This window comes from Oryx dammah, unplaced genomic scaffold (assembly GCF_014754425.2).
Source record: "Oryx dammah isolate SB20612 unplaced genomic scaffold, SCBI_Odam_1.1 HiC_scaffold_17, whole genome shotgun sequence".
Lineage (NCBI taxonomy): Eukaryota > Metazoa > Chordata > Mammalia > Artiodactyla > Bovidae > Oryx > Oryx dammah.
This window is the reverse complement of record NW_024070201.1, coordinates 16188305-16210168: the sequence shown is the minus strand read 5'-3', so window position 1 is coordinate 16210168 and position 21864 is coordinate 16188305.

Genomic DNA, 21864 nt, shown 5'->3' with positions numbered 1-21864 from the left:
TAATCAGAGTATTAACTGGGGTATACTACTTACCACACACAGAATATCTCGCTCGAGTGTTTTTTTCATGGAAGGATCCTTCCCGTTTGTCCCAAATGTTTTTTTCACAATGCAGAAACTAAAGGGAAGCATGCTCTAGAGTCCCTTGGACAGCAAGGAGATCAAACCAGTCAATCCTAAAGGAAATCAACCCTGAATATCCATTGGAAGGACGATGCTGAAGCTGAAGCTCCAGTACTTTGGCCACCTGATGCGAAGAGCTGACTCGTTGGAAAAGACTCTAATGCTGGGAAAGATTGAGGGCAAGAGAAGTGGGCAACAGAGGATGAGATGGCTTGATGGACATGAGTTAGAAGGACTCAATGGAAATGAGTTTGAGCAAACTCTGGGAGTCAGTGAAGGCAGGGAAGCCTGGCATGCTGCAGCCCATGAGGTTGCAGAGTTAGCGACTCTTGCATGAGGTTAGGCATGACTTAGTGACTGAACAACATGCTGTATGTCAACTAGGAAACAACATGCTGTATGTCAACTCGGGGTATGCATGAAAAAATCAGTTTTTTCCACCTGTGAAAGCTAGGTAATTGTGACCTCAAACCTGCCTGAAAAACACTCTGGTTGCTTATCTTGTATCCAGTGTAGTGATGTCACTGGTTAAACGTGAATTTTCTTAAGGAAACAGGGTCTTGGCAACTCCTTGTTCCAAGCACACCTCACAGAACTCCTAGTTCTTACTAGAGTAGTAACTTGGGTATTCAACTCACCAAAAACTGAAAATACTGCACACACATGTTTCTTCATTGAAGGTTTAATGTGACATGGGTGTCTTCACATCTTGGAAACTGCAGGACAGGGATACCACCTATATGTTTGGAAATTGGGGTCTGCTGGAAAAAGCTGTGCTTTCCACCTGTGAAATCTAGGTAGCCATTTCTTCAAAGCTCCCAGAAAAAAAGCTCCCATGCCTTCTTGTCTTCTATTCATTTCAACAATGTCTCTGGTTAAACAAGTGAACTTTCTGAAATATACAATTCACTAGGAGCACACCTAACAGAAATTCTAGGGCTAACTGGAGTAGTAATTCTGGAATGCCACTCACCACACACAGAATACAAGCTGCACATGTTTCATCGTGGAAGGATAAGTGTGCCTCAATTACGTCTTTTCACAATGTTGAAACCAAATATGTTTTTTGTAATCTTGGGAATTGGTGGCTACACACAAAAGCAGTATTTTCTGTCTATGACAGCTAGTAGTTGCACCCTCAGAGTTGCCTGAAAAACACTCCGGTTCCTTGTCTTCTGTTCATTGCAACAATGTTTCTGGTTAAACATGTGTTTTCTTAAAGAAACAAGGTGCTTGCAATTCCTTCGTAGGAACATACATCATAGAACTCTTAGCATTACACACAGTAGAACCTCAAGTATGCCCCTAACTACACACAGAATATCTATACAAATTTGTTTCTTCATGTAAGGGTTTCCTGTGTCCCAGGTGTGTCTTTTCACTGATAGGAAACTATGGGTAAACATGCTGTGTCAAATGAAAACTGAAGACTGCTGGTGGAACAAGTATTTTCCACCTTTGAAAGCTAGTTATATGTGGCAAGAAGCTCCTGGGAATCACTCCGTTTGCTTTTCTTCTATTCATTGCAGCAATATGAAATGAGTGAGTTCTCTGAGAGAGTGTGTGTGCAACTAGAGGTTAGTAGTACATCTCAAGAAAATCCACCTCAAGAAAATCCAAGGCCTAACCAGAGTAGGAACTTGATTATTCCACTCATCATACACAGAACATGCTTCTGCACACAAGTTTCTTTATGTGTCCCAAATGTGTCCTGTTACAACTTGTAAACTACAGGAAAACTCACTATACGTCAACTTGGAAGTTGGAACCTGGAAGCAAAAGAAAGCAGTACTGTTTACCATGAAAGCTAGGTGACTGCGGATCAAAGATGCCTGAAGAACACTCTGGTTGCTTGTCTTAAATTCACTGCAGCAATGTCACTTCTTAAATATGCATGGGTTTTCTGAAAGAAACAAGATGCTTGCGACTTGTTGCTAGCAGTGTATTTTTCAGGACTCCTAGGCGTAACCAGGGTAGTAACACAGGGTATGCCACTCCAAACACAGAAAACCTCATGCACACAAGTTTTTCTATTGAAGGATTTAATGTCCCCCAATGGTGTCTTTTCACTACTCAGAAATACAGAGAAACATGCTATGTATTATCTTGAATATTGCAGCATTCAGGGAAAACGGGATTTTCCACCGGTGAAAACTTTGTGGTTGTGGCCTCAAAGCTTCCTGTGAGAAACAATCTGGTTACTTGTCTTCTATTCGTTGCAGCAATATCGCAATCAAACAAGTTGAGTTTTCTGAGAGAAACAGGTTGCTTGCGACTGCTTACAAGTGGAATAGCTCACAGAACTTCTGGTCCTAACCAGTGTAGTAACTTGGGTTTTCCAATCACCACACACAGAAAGCCTCATGCACAAAAGTTTCTTCATGGAAGGTTCCAGCAGGTCCTAAATGTCTCTTATCACAACTCAAAAATGACAGAGAAACACTCTGTGTGTCGATTTGTAAATTGCAGCTTGAAGGCCAGAGCAATCTTTTTCACTGTGAGAGCTAGGTGACTGTGGCTCAAAGCTGTGTGTAAAACACTCTGGTTGCTTGTCTGATATTCACTGTAGCAATGTTCTGGTTACACGAGTAACTTTTCTGAGAGAAAAAGGTTACTTGGCAAACTCCTTAACTGTGTAGCACCCTTCACAGTACTCCTGGGCATAATCAGTGTAGTGACTCAAGTATTACACTCACCACATCCAGAACACTCCAGGCACATACGTTTATTCATGGAAGCATTTAGTGTGTCCCAGTTGTGTCTTTCACAACTCAGATATGCAGGGTAACATACTCTGCAAACTTGAAATTTGAGATTGCAGCCACATTTTGTCTTTTTTACCTGCTACAGCTAGCTAGTTGTGGATTCAGAGCTGCCTGAAAAACACGCTAGTTGCTTGTCTTTTGTTCCTTGCAGCAATGACTCAGTTAAACAAATGAGTTTTCTGAAAGGAACAAATTGTTTGCCACTCCTTGCTAAAGCACACCTCACATAATTCCTAGGCTTAACTCCTAGTAGTAACTCAAAGATTCCACTCACCACCCATAGAAAACCCTGTGTATAAGTTTCCTCATGGAAGGGTCTGGTGTGTCCTAAATGTTTTTTATCACAGTTTGGACTACAGGGACTTACTATGTGTCAAGTTGGAAATTGCAACTTCTAGGCAAAAAACAGTACTTTCCACCCGTGAAAGTTAGGTAGTGGCAGCTTCAGAGCTGCCTGAAAAACTCTGGTTCCTCATCTTCTATTTCCCACAGCAGTGTCTCTGGTGTAACAGATGAGCTTCTGGAAAAAACACAAGATGTTTGCAGCTCTTCGCTGGGAGACACGTCAAAGAACTCTGCCTAACCAGTGCAGTAATGTGGATATTCCACTCGCCAAACAGAGAATTTCATGCACACCAGTTTCTTCATGGAAGAGTTCATTGAGTCCCAGTTGTGTCTCCTTATAGGTCAAATGCATAAGGGAAACGTGGTGTGTGTTACCTTAAAGCTTGAGATCTTCAGTCAAAAGCAGTATTTTCCATCTGTGAAAGCTATGTAGTTGTGGTTTCAAGCTACATTGGTGGCTTGTCTGCTATTCATTGCAGAAATGTCTCAGTCAAACGAGTGTCTGGAAAACCAAACAAAAGACCAGACTGCTTGTAACTCTCTTATAAGAGCACAACTAACAGAACTTCTAGTCTTAATCAGAGTAGTAAGTTGAGTATTCCAACCACCACACACAGATCACCCTGGGCATACATGTTTCTTCATGGATGGGTTTAGAATATACTGTCTCCTCTTACAGCAGGGAAAGAACAAGGAAACATGCTGTGTGTCAACTTGGAAATTGGGACTACAGTCAATCGCAGTATTTTCTACTTGTGATAGCTAGGTAATCACAGTTTGGAAGCTGCCTGAAAAACACTCTCGTTGCTGGTTTCCTAGTCATTGCATGAATGTCTTTTGTTTAAAAAAGTCAGTTTTCTGAGAGAAATATGTAGCATGAACAAGTTTATCCATTAAAGGGTTGAGTGTGTCACCATTGTGTCATTTCACAACTCAAAAAAACACAACACAAAACAAAAACAGGAAAACATACTCTGTATTACCTTTAAATAAGCACCAAGAAAGGAGATCCTAATAGAGTGTTTCCTTTGGAAACCAAAGAGTTAACTGCAATGAAGAGAATTCAAGCAACCAAAGTGTTTTTCTTGCAGTTTTGAGAGGGCAACGTATTAGCTTTCAAGGGTGAACATATTGCTTTTGCCTTTAGACCCTAACTTCCTGGTTCACACAGGAATGTTTCCCTGCAGTTTCCTAGCACTGAAAAGACACAACTGGGATACAGTGAACATGTCCATGAAGTAACTTGTAAGTGCAAGTTGTTCTGTGGGTGGTGATGGGATACCCATCCTAGGCTGCTCTGGCCTGGGGATTCTGTGAAATGAGATCCTAGCAAGAAGTGGCAAGCACACTGTTCATTTCAGAAAACATACTTGGAGTAAAGAGTTTATTGCAGTGAAGAGAAGACAAGTAAGCAAAGTGTTTTTCAAGTAGCTATTAACTCTCAAGCTTCTCAAGGGACAATAGTTAATTGCAAACACTATACCTGGGTTCACATGCAAGACGTTTGCCTGCAGTTTCTGTGCAAGGTCAAAATACAAATGGCGTATACCCGCTGAATTGCTCCATGAAATAAGTGGTATTCACAGGTTGTTCTGCTTGTGTTGAGTAGATACCCATACTATGCATTTCAAACCTAAGTGTTCTATTAAAACAGCTCCTAGTAAGGAGATCCAGGCACAGTGTTTCCATCAGAAAAGTCACTTGTTTCCAGCTAGAACAGAGTGTAGTGAAGAGAGAATCAACACCCAAAGTGTTTTCCTAGGTGGGTTTGAGAGTGAAACATTCTAGCAAACAAAGACCCCAGTTGGCAAATTCACACCCAGCATATTACCCTGAAATATCTCAGCACTGAAAATGCATACTCACAACAAACTGAAACTATCCATTACGGAAATAGTGTGAACTGGTTGTTTTCAGTGTGGTGAGTGGCATACCCATAATGCATTATGAACCTAGGTGTTCTATTAGATTAGATCCTGGAAAGGAGATCTAAGCACAGTGTTTTCTTCAGAAAAGTCACCTGATTATGCCAAGGATTGACTGTAGTGAAGAGAGAATCAGCACACAAAGTGTTTTCCTATGTGGGTTTGAGAGTGAAACAGTCTAGCTTTCAAAGGTGAGAACACTGTTCTTGCCAGAAGACCCCAATTGGCAGGTTCATATGCAGCATGTTTCCCTGCAGTGTCTGAGCACTGAAAATGCACACTCGAGATAAACTGAACCTCTCCAAGCATGAAATTGTGTGAACTGGTTGTTTTCTGTATGTTGAGAGGCATACCCATACAATACAATATGAACCTAGGTGTTCTTTAGATGAGATCCTAGTAAGGAGATCCAAGCACAGTATCTCTGTCTGAAAAGTCAGCTGGTTGCACTAAGAATTGACTGTAGTGAAGAGAGAAACAACACCCAAAGAATTTTCCTAGGTGAGTTTGAGAGGGAAACACTCTAGCTTTAAAGGATGAAAGAAAGAAAGCCACTCAATTGTGTCCCACTTTTTGTGACCCCCATGGACTGTAGCCTGCCAGGCTCCTTGGCCCATGAAATTTTCCAGGCATGGATACTGGAGTGGGTTGCCATTTCCTTCTCCAGGATATCTTCCCAACCCAGGGATTGCACCCAGGTCTCCCACAACTGCAGGCAGACTCTTTATCATCTGAGCCACCAGGGAAACCTAAAGGATGAGAACACTGAATTGGGGCCTGCTGACCCTAATTCACATGAGGCATATTTCTCTGCAGTACCCAGCACTGAACATACACACTTGGGACAAACTGAACCTTTCCATGAAGGAAGTTGTGTGAAAGTGAAGTTGCTCACTTGTGTCTGACTCTTTGCAACTCCATGGACTGCAGCCTACCAGGTTCCTCTGTCCACGGGATTTTCCAGGCAAGAGTACTAGAGTGGGTTTCCATTTCCTTCTCCAGTTCTCTGTGTAATCAGTGGCATATCCATAGAGCACATTATAAACCTAGGTGTTGGGATTAGATGAGGTCATAGTAAGGAGACTGAAGCACAGTGTTTATTTCAGAAATGTCACTTGATTGCACCAAGAATTGATTATTGCGAAGAAAGAATCAGTACGCACAGTGGTTTCCTTGGTGGGTCTGAGTGTGAAACATTCTAGCTTTCCCAGGGTGAGAGCACTGTTTGTGCCAACTGGCAGGTTCACACCCAGCATATTCTCCAGGAATGTCCCAGAACTGAAAATACAGAGTTGGGACAAACTAAATCTTTCCATGAAGGAAGCTGTATGAATTGGTTGTTTTCTGGGTAAGTGGCACATCCATACAATGCATTAGGACCTAGGTGTTGTATTAGATGAGCTCCTAACAAGGAGATCAAAGCATATATTTTCTTTCAGAGAAGTCACTTGGTTTGAAAAGAATTTACTTTAGTGAAAAACAAATCAGCACACATAGTGTTTTCTTGAGTAATTTTGAGAGTGAAACATCTTGGCATTTGTAGGGTGAGGATACTGTTTGTGCCAGTGGGCTGAAATTGGCAGATTCACAGCCAGCGTATTTCCCTGCAGTGTCCCAGCACTGAAAATGCACACTCAGGATAACTGAACCTTCCATAAAGGTGGTTGTGTGAACTGATGATTCTCTGGGTCATTAGAAGCATGCTCATACAACACATTATAAACTTAGGTGTTCTATTACATGAGCTAGTAAGGAGATCCAAGCACTGTGTTTCTTTCAGAAAACTTACTTGCTTGCACCAAGAACTGACTGTAGTGAAGAAGAATCAGCACACAAAATGTTTCCATAAGTGGGTTTGAGAGTGAAACATTCTACTTTCACAGGGTGAGATCACTGTTTTTGCCAACAGATGCCAACAGCATATTTTTTCATATCCAGCATATTTTCCTGCAGTGTCCAGCACTGAAAATGCACACTTGGGATAACTAAACCTTCCAAAAAAGAAGTTGTGTGAACTGGTGTTTCTCTGGGTTGTTAGAAGCATACCTATACAACACATTATAAACCTCGGTGTTCTAGTTAGTACATGAGCTGCTAGTAAGGGGATCCAAGCACTGTATTTGCTTCAGAAAACTTGCTTGCACCAAGAATTGATTGTAGTGAAGAGAGAATCAGCACACAAAGAGTTTTCTTAAGTGGGTTTGAAAGTGAAACAGTATAGCTTTCACAGGGTGAGAACACTGTTTTTGCCAGCAGACTACCATTGGCAGATTTCACACATTTTCAGCAATGTCTGAAAAATGCACACTCAGGACAAACTGAACTTTTCCATGAAGGAAGTTTTGGCTTCACAGATGATTTCTACTAAAAATTTAGAGAGATAACACCTATCCTACTCAAACTCTTCCAGAATATTGCAGAGGAAGGCAAACTCCAAAACTCATTCTAGGAGGCCACCATCACCCTGATACCAAAACCAGACAAAAAATGCCACAGGAAAAAAAAAACAAAAACAAAAAACTACAGGCCAGTATCACTGATGAACATAGATGCAAAAATCCTCAACAAAATTCTAGCAAACAGAATCCAGCAACATATTAAAAAGATCATACATCATGACCAAGTGGACTTTATTCTTGGGATGCAAGAATTCTTTAGCATTCACAAATCAATCAATGTGATACACCATATTAACAAATTGAAAGATAATAACCATGTTATCTCAATAGATGCAAAGAAAGTCTTTGACAAAATTCAATACCCATTTATGATAAAACCTTGCAAGAAAGCAGGCATAGAAGAAACATACCTCAATATAATAAAAGCCATATATGACAAACCCAGAGCAAACATTATCCTCAATGGCAAAAAATTGAAAGCCTTTCCTCTAAAATCAGGAACAAGGCAAGGATGCCCACTCTCACCGCTACTATTCAACATAGTTTTGGAAGTCCTAGCCACAGCAATCAGAGAAGAAAAAGAAATAAAAGGAAGCCAGGTTGGAAAAGAAGTAAAACTCTCAGTGTTTGAAGATGACATGATCCTCTTCATAGAAACCTCAAAGCTACCATCAGAAAATTGCTAGAGATAATCAATGAATATGGTAAAGTTTCAGGATATAAAAGTAATACACAGAAATCACTTGAATTCCTATATACTAGCAATGAAAAAACAGAAAGAGAAATCAAGGAAATAATTCCATTCTCCATTGCAATGAAAAGAATAAAATACTTAGGAATAAATTTGCCTAAAGGAACAAAAGACCTATATTGAAAATTATAAAACACTGATGAGAGAAATCAAAGATGACAGAAATAGATGGAGAAATGTACCATGTTTGTGGATTGGAACAATCAATATAGTGAAAATGAGTATACTACCTGAAGCAATCTATAGATTCAAAGCAATCTCTATCAAACTACCAACAGTATTTTTCAAATAACTAGAACAAATAATTTCACAATTTGTATGGAAACACCAAAAACCTCGAATAGCCAAAGCAATCTTGAGAAAGAAGAATGGAACTGGAGGAGTCAACCTTCCTGACTTTAGACCATAGTACAAAGCTATAGTAATCAACACTATAGTACTGGCACAAAGACAGAAATACAGATCAGTGGAACAAAATAGCAAGTCCAGAGATAAATCCATGCAGCTATGGACAACTTCTCTTTGACAAAGGAAGCAAAAACATACGATGGAGAAAAGACAGTCTCTTTAACAAGTGGTGCTGGGAAAATTGGTCAACCACGAGTAAAAGAAACTAGAATAGTTTCTAACACAATACACAGAAATAAACTCAAAATGGATTAAAGATCTAAATGTAAGACCAGAAACTATAAAACTCTGAGAGGAAAACACAGGCAGAACACCCTCTGACATCAATCACAGCAAGATCCTCTATGACCTACCTTCCAGAGTAATTGAAATAAAAAACCAAATGAACAAATTGGACCTAATTAAACTTAAAATCTTTTGCACAACGAAGGAAACTATAAGCAAGGTAAAAAGGCAGCCTTCAGGATGGGAGAAAATAATAACAAATGAAACAACTTACAAAGAATTAATCTCCAAAACATACAAGCAGCTCATGCAGCTCAATGCCAGAAAAATGAACACCTCAATCTAAGTGAAGAAAGAACTAAAAAGACATTTATCCAAAGAAGACATACAGATGGCTAATAAACACATGAAAAGATGCTCACATCACTTGTTATTAGAGAAATGCAAATCAAACCACAATGAGGAATCATCTCACACCAGTCAGAATGGCCACCATCAAAAAGTGTACAAACAATAAATGCTGGAGAAGGTGTTGGGAAAAGGGAACCCTTTTATACTGTTAGTGGGAATGCAAACTGGTACAGCCACTATGGAGAACGGTGTCTGTTCAGTTAAAATTCCTTTAAAAACTGGGACTAGAACTGCTGTATGATTCAGCAATCCCACTGCTGTGTATATACACTGAGGAAACCAGAAATGAAAGAGACCCATGTACCTCAGTGTTCATTGCAGCACTCTTTACAATAGCTAGGACATGGAAACAACCTAGATGTCCATTGGCAGATGAATGGATAAGGAAGTACATATCCACAATGGAATATTCAGTTCAGTTCAATTCAGTCGCTCAGTCATGTCCGACTCTTTGCGACCCCATGAGTCGCAGCACGGCAGGCCTCCCTGTCCATCATCAAATCCCAGAGTTCACTCAGACTCACGTCCATCGAGTCGGTGATGCCATCCTGCCATCTCATCCTCTATCGTCCCCTTCTCCTCCTGCCCCCAATCCCTCCCAGCATCAGAGTCTTTTCCAATGAGTCAACTCTTCCCATGAGGTGGCCAAAGTACTGGAGTTTCAGCTTTAGTATCATTCCTTCCAAAGAAATCCCAGGGCTGATCTCCTTCAGAATGGACTGGTTGGATCTCCTTGCAGTCCAAGGGACTCTCAAGAGTCTTCTCCAACACCACAGTTCAAAAGCATTAATTCTTTGGTGCTCAGCTTTCTTCACAGTCCAACTCTCACATCCTTACATGACCACTGGAAAAACCATAGCCTTGACTTGACCGACCTTTGTTGGCAAAGTAATGTCTCTGCTTTTGAATATGCTATCTAGGTTGGTCATAACTTTCCTTCCAAGGAGTAAGTGTCTTTTAATTTCATGGCTGCAATCACCATCTGCAGTGATTTTGGAACCTAAAAAAATAAAGTCTGACACTGTTTCCACTGTTTCCCCCTCTATTTCCCATGAAGTGATGGGACTGGATGCCATGATCTTCGTTTTCTGAATGTTGAGCTTCAAGCCAACTTTTTCACTCTCCTCTTTCACTTTCATCAAGAGGCTTTTTAGTTCCTCTTCACTTTCTGCCATAAAGGTGGTGTCATTTGCATATCTGAGGTTAGATATTTCTCAATCTTGATTCCAGCTTGTGTTTCTTCCAGCCCAGCATTTCTCATGATTTACTCTGCACAGATGTTAAATAAGCAGGGTGACAATATACAGCCTTGACGTACTCCTTTTCCTATTTGGAACCAGTCTGTTGTTCCATGTCCAGTTCTAACTGTTGCTTCCTGACGTGCATATAGATTTCTCAACTCAGCTATAAAAAGGAATGTATCTGAGTCAGTTCTAATGAGATGGATGAAACTGGAGTGTATTATACAAAGTGAAGTAAGTCAGAAAGAGAAACACCAATACTGTATATTAATGCATATAAATGGAATTTAGAAAGACGGTAATGACGATCTTATATGCAAGGCAAAAAAAAAAAAAAGAGAGAGACACAGTGTGAAGAACAGACATTTAGACTATGTGGGAGGTGAACGTGGGGTGATTTGAGAGAATAGCATTGAAAGATTTATATTACCATATGTAAAATAGATGACCAGTGCAAGTTCAGCACATGAAGCAGGGCATTCAAAGCCAGTGCTCTGGGACACCCCAGAGGAATAGGGTGGGGAGGGAGGTGTGAGGGGGATTCAGGATGGGGGGACACATGTACACCTGTGGCTGAATCATGTCAATGTATGGCAAAATCCATCACAATATTGTAAAGTAATTATCCTCCAATTAAAATAAATTAACTATATTCTTTAAAAAATTCAAATACCTCAATTTTACATATTTCAAATATTAGCAAAAATAGGAAATTTAAAGAACTTTGAATTTGTAAAAAGGAACCATGAAGAATAAAACAAAAAATCAAAACAGAAGTGTTAAGCCCCTTTGTAGAAGAATGGTAAAACCAGGTAAGAGAGGGAGGAACAGCAGAAAATGGGCAGCAAAGATCCAGGTGATTTCATTTATAGTGTACAATTATAGTAATTTTTAAAAATTTGACTATATCACAGGGGAACTTTTTACTTTATCTTAATTTGCTTCAAGGTAAGTCTTTTCAACATCTACTCAGTGCACAGGTCAGGGATAGAGGCATGTACTTCATAAATAAATGTACATTCCTGCTACTTTGAAGGAATGAAATCCACTTAAAAAAAAACACACACACCAAGGAAGACCATACACCAAGAGAAATTTTTAAAAATCTCTATCTTCACTTTAAAAAAAAACTGTATTATTAGAGTGAAAACCTTCAGTTTCTGAGCTTTAATTCTTGCCACCCCAGCTGTAGGAAGTTAAATGGTAGTTAGAATTGAAAGGACCTTCTCAGTTGTAGCTCTTGGGAGTGAAAGCGTCAACATATAACATTTTGTAGAGGTTGTATGTCAAAGTAACTGATTTTTAATGGACACCTACTGGGATTCTAAGTACAATCCAACTTCACCTGCCTTAGGGGTAAAATTAAGCTGCATAGAATTATATATTGAAAGTAAACTTATCTATATTGCTGTCCTGTTATCATGAGAAGCCCTTTTTCTTAGGCATCCCACCTTGCCATGATGTTCAGAACAAAAGCTTTATGGGTAATTCTGTATGCTGTGACCTACTCCATTTATGAGTAATGTTGATTGTTTTCTCATCCCTAAACTGTATAGACAGCAATAAACCCTTTCTAAAGTCCTTGTAACAAAACAATCCTTCAAGTATGCTAAGGTTGAATTTACCTTGCCGCATTCTGATATGGTTGGGGGAGTTGGGGGAAAAGTGAAACTCTGCTGCAAGGAGGTAAATGTTCTGTGCCAGTCATCCAGAGGGAAGATGGGGAACCTCAGAAAAGAAACTCCTATGTTTTTCTGGGCATCAGTCTCTTCGTTTGAATACTTAAAAAAATGAATTACATATTGAGGGTATTTCTATGAAAAACTGAAGAGGTGATCTTCTGACTGGAGGACTAGAAGAGAGGTAGACAGGGTGCCACAGACAGAGTTCCTACCATTTGATTCCATTTATATGAAGGTCAAGACAGGTTAAATTAACATGCAGTAATAGTGGGCAGAGAAGTATTTATCTTAGGGTGAGTATTGCCTGGGAAGGGGCACAAGGAGCCCTCTGGGGTGTTGGCAATGTTCTATATCTTGATCTTCTTGAAAGTTTTACAAGTATGAATGTACATAAACACTGATAAAGCTTTAACTATTAAGATTTGTGGGCTTACTAAATGTTACATCTTAATACAAATAAAAAATGTTAAAATTGATGCCAGTAAAAAAAAAAAAAGTTCCCTTGAGACAAATGACAATGAAAGCACAGCCACACAAAATCTATGGGATTCAGCAAAAGCAGCTCTTAGAGGGAAGTTTATAGCAATACAAATCTTCCTCAAAAAATGAGAAACGCCTCAAATAAGCAACATAATCTGTGCTGTGCTAAGTATGCTTCAGGCATGTCTGACTCTTTGCAACCCTATGGACCATAACCTGCCAGGCTCCATGGGATTCTCCAGGCAAGAATAACCTACCACTTAGAAAAATTAGGAAAAGAAAAAAAAAACTAGTCTAAATTCAGCACAAGGAAGGAAGCAATAAAGATCAGAGAGGAAATAAATAAAATAGAGATTAAAATACAGTAGGAAAACAATCAATAAAGCCAAGAGCTGGTTGTTTGAAAGGGTGAGCAAAATTGAAAAACTTCTGCCCAGGATAACCAAGAATAAAAGTGAAAGAACCCAAATAAACAAAATAAGAAATGAAAAAGGAGACATAAAGCAGATACTGTAGAAACGCAATAAATGATAAGGTAATACTATCATTATACAACAACAAATTTGAGAACCTAGAAAAAATGGAAAGTTTCTAGAGATATACATCCCACCAAAGCTGAATCAAGAATTAGACAATTTGAACTATTGATCACTAGAAGTGAAATAGAATCTGTAAAAACAAAACACTTCCTAAAAACAAGTGTTTAGTACCAGATGTTCTACGAAACATAGAAAGAACTCATGCCAACCCTTATCAAATTCTTCAAAAAGTGTTGAGAAGGGAACACGCTCAAAGACATTCTATGTAACCACAATTACCCTGATAACAAAATCAGACAAAGACCACCACTAGAAAAAAAAAATTAGAGGCCAATATTTTTGTCCATATAGAGGCAAAAATCCTCAACAACATATTAGAAAAATGAATCCAACAGCACATAAAAAGATTATACACCATGATGAAGTGAAATTCATCCCAAGATCATAAGGATGTTTCAACATATGCCAATCAATCAATGCGATACACCACATAAACAAAAGACAAAATCCACGTGTTCATATCAATAGATTCAGAAAAAGCATTTGACAAAATTCAACATCCATTCATGATAAACTCTTAACAAACTGAGTATACAGGGAACATACCTCAACATAATAAAGGCTATTGATGCCAAACCCACAGCCAATATAATACTAAACTCAACTGAAAACATTATTTCTAAAAGCTGGAACAAGACAAGGTTGACACTCTTACCTCTTCTATTCAATGTAGTATTAGAAGTCCTGCTGCTGCTACTGCTGCTGCTGCTAAGTCGCTTCAGTCGTGTCCGACTCTGTGCGACCCCGCAGACGGCAGCCTACCAGGCACCCCGCCCCTGGGATTCTCCAGGCAAGAGCACTGGAGTGGGTTGCCATTTCCTTCTCCAATGCATGAAAGTGAAAAGTGAAAGTAAAGTCGCTCAGTCATGTCTGACTCTTAGCGACCCCATGGACTGCAGTCTACCAGGCTCCTCTGTCCATGGGGTTTTCCAGGCAAGAATACTGGAGTGGGTTGCCATTGCCTTCTCCACAGAGCAATTAGACAAGAAAAAGGAATAAAATGTATCCAAATTGGAAGGGAAGGGGTAACATTGTCACTATATGCTGATGACATAATACTACATATAGAAAACCTTAAGAACTCCACACAAAACTACAAGATTTAATAAATAAATTCTTCAGTGTAGCAGGATATAAGATTAACATTCAGAAACCAGTTGAATTTATTTATATTACCAATTAGATATCAGAAATAGGATGCAAAAGATCTTTTAAAATTGCACCAAAAATAAATAATACCTATGAATTAACCTGTCCAAGGAAGTGAAAGACTTATAAACACTGAGAACTATGAAACATTAATAAGAATATTAAAGAGGATTCAAATAAATGGAAAGCTATTCCTTGCTCTTGAATTGGAAGGTTTAAAATTGTTAAAATGGCAATGCTATCCAATCTTCCGTGATAAACCATAGTGGAAAAGAATTTATTTTTCTTTGTTTTTTAATTTTTACTTTTACTTTATTTTACTTTACAATACTGTATTGGTTTTGCCATACATTGATATGGATCCGCCACGGGTGTATAAGAGTTCCCAATCCTGAAGCCCCCTCCCAGCTCCCACCCCATATCATCTCTCTGGATCATCCCCGTGCACCAGCCCCAAGAATCCTGTATCCTGTATTGAAGATAGACTGGCGATTCGTTTCTTACATGATAGTATACATGTTTTAATGCCATTCTCCCAAATCATCCCACCTTCTACCTCTCTCCCTCAGAGTCCAAAAGTCTGTTCTATACATCTGCATCTCTTTTGCTGTCTCGCATACAGGGTTATCATTACCATCTTTCTAAATTCCATATATATGTGTTAGTATACTGTATTGGTGTTTTTCTTTCTGGCTTACTTCACTCTGTATAATCGGTTCCAGTTTCATCCATCTCATTAGAACTGATTCAAATGTATTCTTTTTAATGACTGAGTAATACTCCATTGTGTATATGTACCACAGCTTTCTTATCCATTCATCTGCTGATGGACATCTAGGTTGTTTCCATGTCCTGGCTATTATAAACAGTGCTGCGATGAACATTGGGGTACACGTGTCTCTTTCAACTCTGGTTTCCTCGGTGTGTATGCCCAGCAGTGGGATTGCTGGGTCATAAGGCATTTCTATTTGCAATTTTTTAAGGAATCTCCACACTGTTCTCCAAAGTGGCTGTACTAGTTTGCATTCCCACCAACAGTGTAAGAGGGTTCCCTTTTCTCCACATCCTCTCCCGCATTTATTGCTTGCAGACTTTTGGATCACAGCCATTCTGACTGGTGTGAAATGGTACCTCACTGTGGTCTTGATTTGCATTTCTCTGATAATGAGTGACGTTGAGCATCTTTTCATGTGTTTGTTAGCCATCTGTATGTCTTCTTTGGAGAAATGTCTATTTAGTTCTTTGGCCCATTTTTTGATTTGGTCGTTTATTTTTCTGGAATTGAGCTGCAGCAGTTGCTTGTATATTTTTGAGATTAGTTGTTTGTCAGTTGCTTCATTTGCTATTATTTTCTCCCATTCAGAAGGCTGTCTTTTCACCTTGCTTATAGTTTCCTTTGTTGTGCAGAAGCTTTTAATTTTAATTAGATCCCATTTGTTTATTTTTGCTTTTATTTCCAGTATTCTGAGAGGTGGATCATAGAGGATCCTGCTGTGATTTATGTCGGAGAGTGTTTTGCCTATGTTCTCCTCTAGGAGTTTTATAGTTTCTGGTCTTATGTTTAGATCTTTAATCCATTTTGAGTTTATTTTTGTGTGTGGTGTTACAAAGTGCTCTAGTTTCATTTTTTTTTACAAGTGGTTGACCAGTTTTTCCAGCACCACTTGTTAAAGAGATTGTCTTTACTCCATTGTATATTCTTGCCTCCTTTGTCAAAGATAAGGTGTCCATAGGCATGTGGATTTATCTCTGGGCTTTCTATTTTGTTCCATTGATCTATATTTCTGTCTTTGTGCCAGTACCATACTGTCTTGATGACTGTGGCTTTGTAGTAGAGCCTGAAGTCAGGCAAGTTGATTCCTCCAGGTCCATTCTTCTTTCTCAAGATTGCTTTGGCTATTCAAGGTTTTTTGTGTTTCCATACAAATCTTGAAATTATTTGTTCTAGTTCTGTGAAAAATACCGCTGGTAGCTTGATAGGGATTGCATTGAATCTGTAGATTGCTTTGGGTAGTATATTCATTTTCACTATATTGATTCTTCTGATCCATGAACATGGTATATTTCTGGTATATTTCTCCATCTATTAGTGTCCTCTTTGATTTCTTTCATCAGTGTTTTATAGTTTTCTATATATAGGTCTTTAGTTTCTTTAGGTAGATATATTCCTAAGTATTTTATTCTTTTCGTTGCAATGGTGAATGGAATTGTTTCCTTTATTTCTTTTTCTACTTTCTCATTATTAGTGTATAGAAATGCACTAAGGGATTTCTGTGTGTTGATTTTATATCCTGCAAATTTACTATATTCATTGATTAGCTCTAGTAATTTTCTGGTGGAGTCTTTAAGGTTTTCTATGTGGAGGATCATGTCTGCATAGTGGAAAAGAATATTCATAATAAAATGTATATATGTGTAAAACTTAGTCACTTTGCTGTACAGAAGAGATTGGCACAATATTGTAAATCAACTATACTTTAAAAATTTTGGCCACTGTAAGTAAATAAATACCCTACCTTATGCTACCTCTTACTACCTCACATATTTATGAAACACTTATGGATCAAAATTTCAAAATGAAATGTCATGTTATTCCTCATTTTCACTGAGAAACTGGGAATCCTGTATTTAAATTACTGAACATTCAAAATTTAATATTCCTTCACATGTTTTCTGAGCATGCTAAGCTCTTAGATTCAACTTTTTAAATTCTCTGATCATGATAATGTTAGTAGATGTTTTGTACTTACCAGTACCATGCTTCCCTCAAATAATGATATTGATAGTAATAATGAAGATAATAATAATGTTAAAGATAAAGATGTAGGTGTTTACCTATAAGAAAGGAATGCATAAAAACAATGTGCTTGCATACATATGTTGCTTCAAAACAAATTCCTTAGCCGTTCCTTCCTACAGACTGTGAATGCTAACCTCTCCTGTACAGGTCCCAGAGATGCTATAGAAGATAAAACACCACCACTCAAATGCAAACAATTCCAGCACTGAATTAGGGAAGTGGTGAAAGGAAATTATCCTTTCTGGCCAGCAGACGATACTGTTGTTGCTTTTGATATCAGCATTTTACTGAAGTCAGTTAAGTCTAGACAATTCTGTGCTTAAATGATGATCATAGACTGCACCTAGACTGTCTAGAAACATATTTCTCTTTGTACACAGTGTTCTGGTGACAGGGTGTTAAAGTGTGATTCATAAGGGAGTCATTTATACCAGTGTGCAGAACATTTGCTTTGAACAGAAAAAAGATCTCAGAGATCCTTTTGTCGCAAAGTATTTTCAAAACACCTCTTAGCAGACATGTTCCTAGTCTTCTGTATATAAAACTTTTGAAATTTCCAGCCTCTTCTTTTAGTATGTCTCTAGAAACACTTGATTCTTCTCGTTCTCTTTGAAGCCCTACAGTTTAATCTGGTTTTAGAATATCAGATTCTTGTTTCAAACTAACATCTCATTGTTTTTCTAGATTTCAGAGGAAAGCTTACACTTCAGTTTCTCAAATTTCTGTAATTAAAGAGCTGATCTTTTGTCTTTCCTTCACATATCAATACATGTACTTACCAAGAAGCTGTGAAAATTTTAATAAAGAAACTATGAGTTCAAGCAAAACTAGTATGTTAAATTTTATTAATATTTCCATTTGTTTACATATACATAAAGGATAAGCTTTAGATAATAAAAATGCAAATGTATCCAACAACTTTAGGATTAACTGAGATTTTGTCAGCATACATTTCTGTTCTATCACTATATTGTGCTATTTGAACTTTGTTAAACTGCCCTGAAGCACTTCAAGAAATGAAAAAATAATTGGAATCACAAAAAATTTAAAAAATAAAATATGCATTAATTTTGATGAAGTTTTAGGATTGAATGTGTTGTATTGAGGGCTTCCTGGGTGGCTCAGCAGTAAAGAATCCGCCTATGATGCAGAAAATGCAGCAGACATTGTGGGTTCAATCCCTGGGTCAAGAAGATTCCCAGGAGGAATATCAGGTTGTCAGGAGGGTATGGCAACCCACTCCAGTGTTCTCGCTTTGGAGAACCCCATGGACAGAAGAGCCAGGCTGGCTACAGTCCATAGAGTTGCCCAGTGTCTGACATGACTGAAGCAACTGAGCACGCACGCATATTGTATTTGACCTATTTATAATCTGGCTATTTTTGAGTGGTATGTATAGGAATTTACTGTTAACTAAAATGTTTGATTAAATTATGTGATGTGAAAGTGACAATGGTAGCTAAAATATTTAACAACCAGTAGAACACAGGCAATAACTCTTATCAGTCATAAAAAACCAGGTAGTACCACACCACTCAGTTTCTATTCTACTTCTTCCTGGAACTTTGACCTTTAACATTCTTCAGCTTTAATAGTAAGCCATCTCCTTTACTACCATGTTACTTATATTAGGCTCTAAATATATTACTAAGTGGCACTATGTTTAAACATTTTTGGTGAAAACACTTTAGGATAGTTGAAGAATTTTTATAGATCACAGAATGTACTTTGTTATATGTACAGCTATGCCATCCAATAAATGAAATGTGTGTATAATTTATCAACTGAGTTGATAAAGTTTTGACATACCAATTAAATTTCCTAATTGAAAAATAAATCCAGAGAAATTAATCAATTTTTCTAACATACTTGAAAATGGGTCTAGGATATTAAGGTGAACTCAGTCTTAAAGTTCTATTTTTTTTTTTCATTATATTATCCAGAAATAGAGCCTCATTAATTTCAGCTTCGACAGCAATTGTTTGTTGGGTATCTGCTTTGCACCAAACACTGGGTGTTAGACACCAGAAAAATAAAAATGAGAACGCAGTCTCCTCTTGAAGCTACTGTGTATTTTGCAAACAAATTATACAATCATAACTTGGTGTGATAGATACTACTTAATATATTTAAGGTGCTTAGTATTTCTTTATGTGGGTCTGGGAAATATGTCACAGCGGAGGGGGTTACTTAGGGTAAAATTTGAGAATGAGTTAGATTTCACAAATCAGAGAAGTAAGAAAACCAAGATATCAGAATAGTATTTGCTGCTCCTTATACCTAGGAATTGTATCCTACTCTTTCTCTTTTTATTTTTACCCTTAATACATTATTATTACTATGTATTTTAAGCAATAAAATTATGCAGAAAATAATACAAGGAATACCATGTGTTATTCCAACATTCAGCTTTATAAAATTTTATGATTTTTGCCCTATTTGCTTTAAGATCATTCTAAGAGATAAAATATTAAACCATATAGGTAAAGTGACACCTTCTGGTTACCTATGTCTGACCATTTCCCTCACCAAATAGCCACTATTTTGATTTTTGGAGCACATGTACACCCGTGGTGGATTCATGTCAATGTATGGCAAAACCAATACAGAATTTTAAAGTAAAATAAAAAATAAATTAATTTTAAAAATAAATAAATAAATAAATAAAAGAAAAAAAATTCTATTTGCTTTACTTCTCAACTTACTACCTCAATTTAAAAAAAAAATATTTAATGGTTTATTTATTTTGGCTGCACTGTATCTTAGTTGCAGCAGATAGGAAGTTTTGTTGCTCTGTGCAGGCTCAGTAGTTATAGCACAAGGGCTCTCTAGTTGTGGTGCATGGGCTCTAGAGCACACAGGCTTGGTAATTGTGGTGCATGGGTTTAGGTATCCCATAATGTGGGGGATCTTAGTTCCTCACTAGGGATTGAACCTGGATCCCTTACATTGCAAGGTGGATTCTTAACCACCAGACCACCAGGGAAGTCCTGTGAATTTTAGACTTAACCATATTGATACATATAATTCTAGTTTTAGCTAATTAGAATGATATTGTAAAAAAATTTTTTTTTCCAATGGAATGCTATGGATTTATTTCTCATTTTCAAGGCTATTTATAACATAGACATAACATGTGGTTGATCTAGCTTCATTCTTTTACAAGTGGTTGAAAATAAAAAGACATGAGTTGTTTTTTTAAAAAAAAAAAAAAAAACATAGACATAGAAATGCCTTATGACCCAGCAATCCCACTGTTGGGCATACACACAGAGGAAACCAGAATTGAAAGAAACACATGTACCCCAATGTTCATCGCAGCACTGTTTATAATAGCCAGGACATGGAAACAACCTAGATGTCCATCAGTAGATGAATGGATAAGAAAGCTGTGGTACATATACACAATGGAGTATTACTCAGCCATTAAAAAGAATACATTTGACTCAGTTCTGATGAGATGGATGAAACTGGAGCCGATTATACAGAGTGAAGTGAACCAGAAAGAAAAACACCAATACAGTATACTAACACATATATATGGAATTTAGGAAGATGGCAATGATGACCCTGTATGCAGGACAGCAAAAAAGACACAGATGTGTATAGCGGACTTTTGGACTCAGAGGGAGAGGGAGAGGGTGTGATGATTTGGGAGAATGGCAATGAAACATGTATAATAACATGTAAGAATCGAAATGCCAGTCTATGTCTGATGCAGGATATGACACGCTTGGGGCTGACGCACAGGGATGACCCAGAGAGATGTTGTGGGGAGGGGGGTGGGAGGGGGGTTCATGTTTGGGAACGCATGTACACCTGTGGTGGATTCATGTCAATCTATGCCAAAACCAATACAGAATTGTAAAGTAAAAATTAAAAATAAATAAATAAATTAAAAAAACATTTAAAAAAAATTGGAAAAAAAACACAGATATGTGATTTTCAAAAAAAAAATAAATAAATAAAAAGACATGAGTTGTTTTTTTAAAAAAAAAAAAAAACATAGACATAACATGGAAAACAACATAATATCAAGTGAAACACTGTAAGTAAAACTGTACTGAATGCTTCTCCCAATAACATCATGTTACGCTGAAGGATATACAACTCAAACAACTGCTTCTTCTTCTCCAAGAATGCCCGTCTCTGCTGTAAGCTACCCTCCATCCTTGCATCTGAAGCCCTTCTCTTTCTAAGCTACTCCCTACCCCTGCCTTTCCTTGTTACTGGGTCTCTCCAGTGCAAACATTTCTCTCCAGATCAGTCCCAGAGGCAAAAACACTTTTGTAATTTCTTAAAATCTTCTTAAAGGATAACTTTCCCCCTAATACCTAGCATCCTATTCTGCTGCTTCAACCAACTCAGGACATCAGCTCTACACCTTTAACCCCCTCTTCCATCCCAAAAGCTTGTCTTCTTTCTTGCCCATGACAGGGACTCAATGAATGAATGATCTAACAGTATAAATCCAATTCTAACAAAGGAAATCATTCCAGTGAGTTTAAGTCCAAATGACAAGACTGCAAAATTACTCTGTCCCCTCCACACTTTTACACTA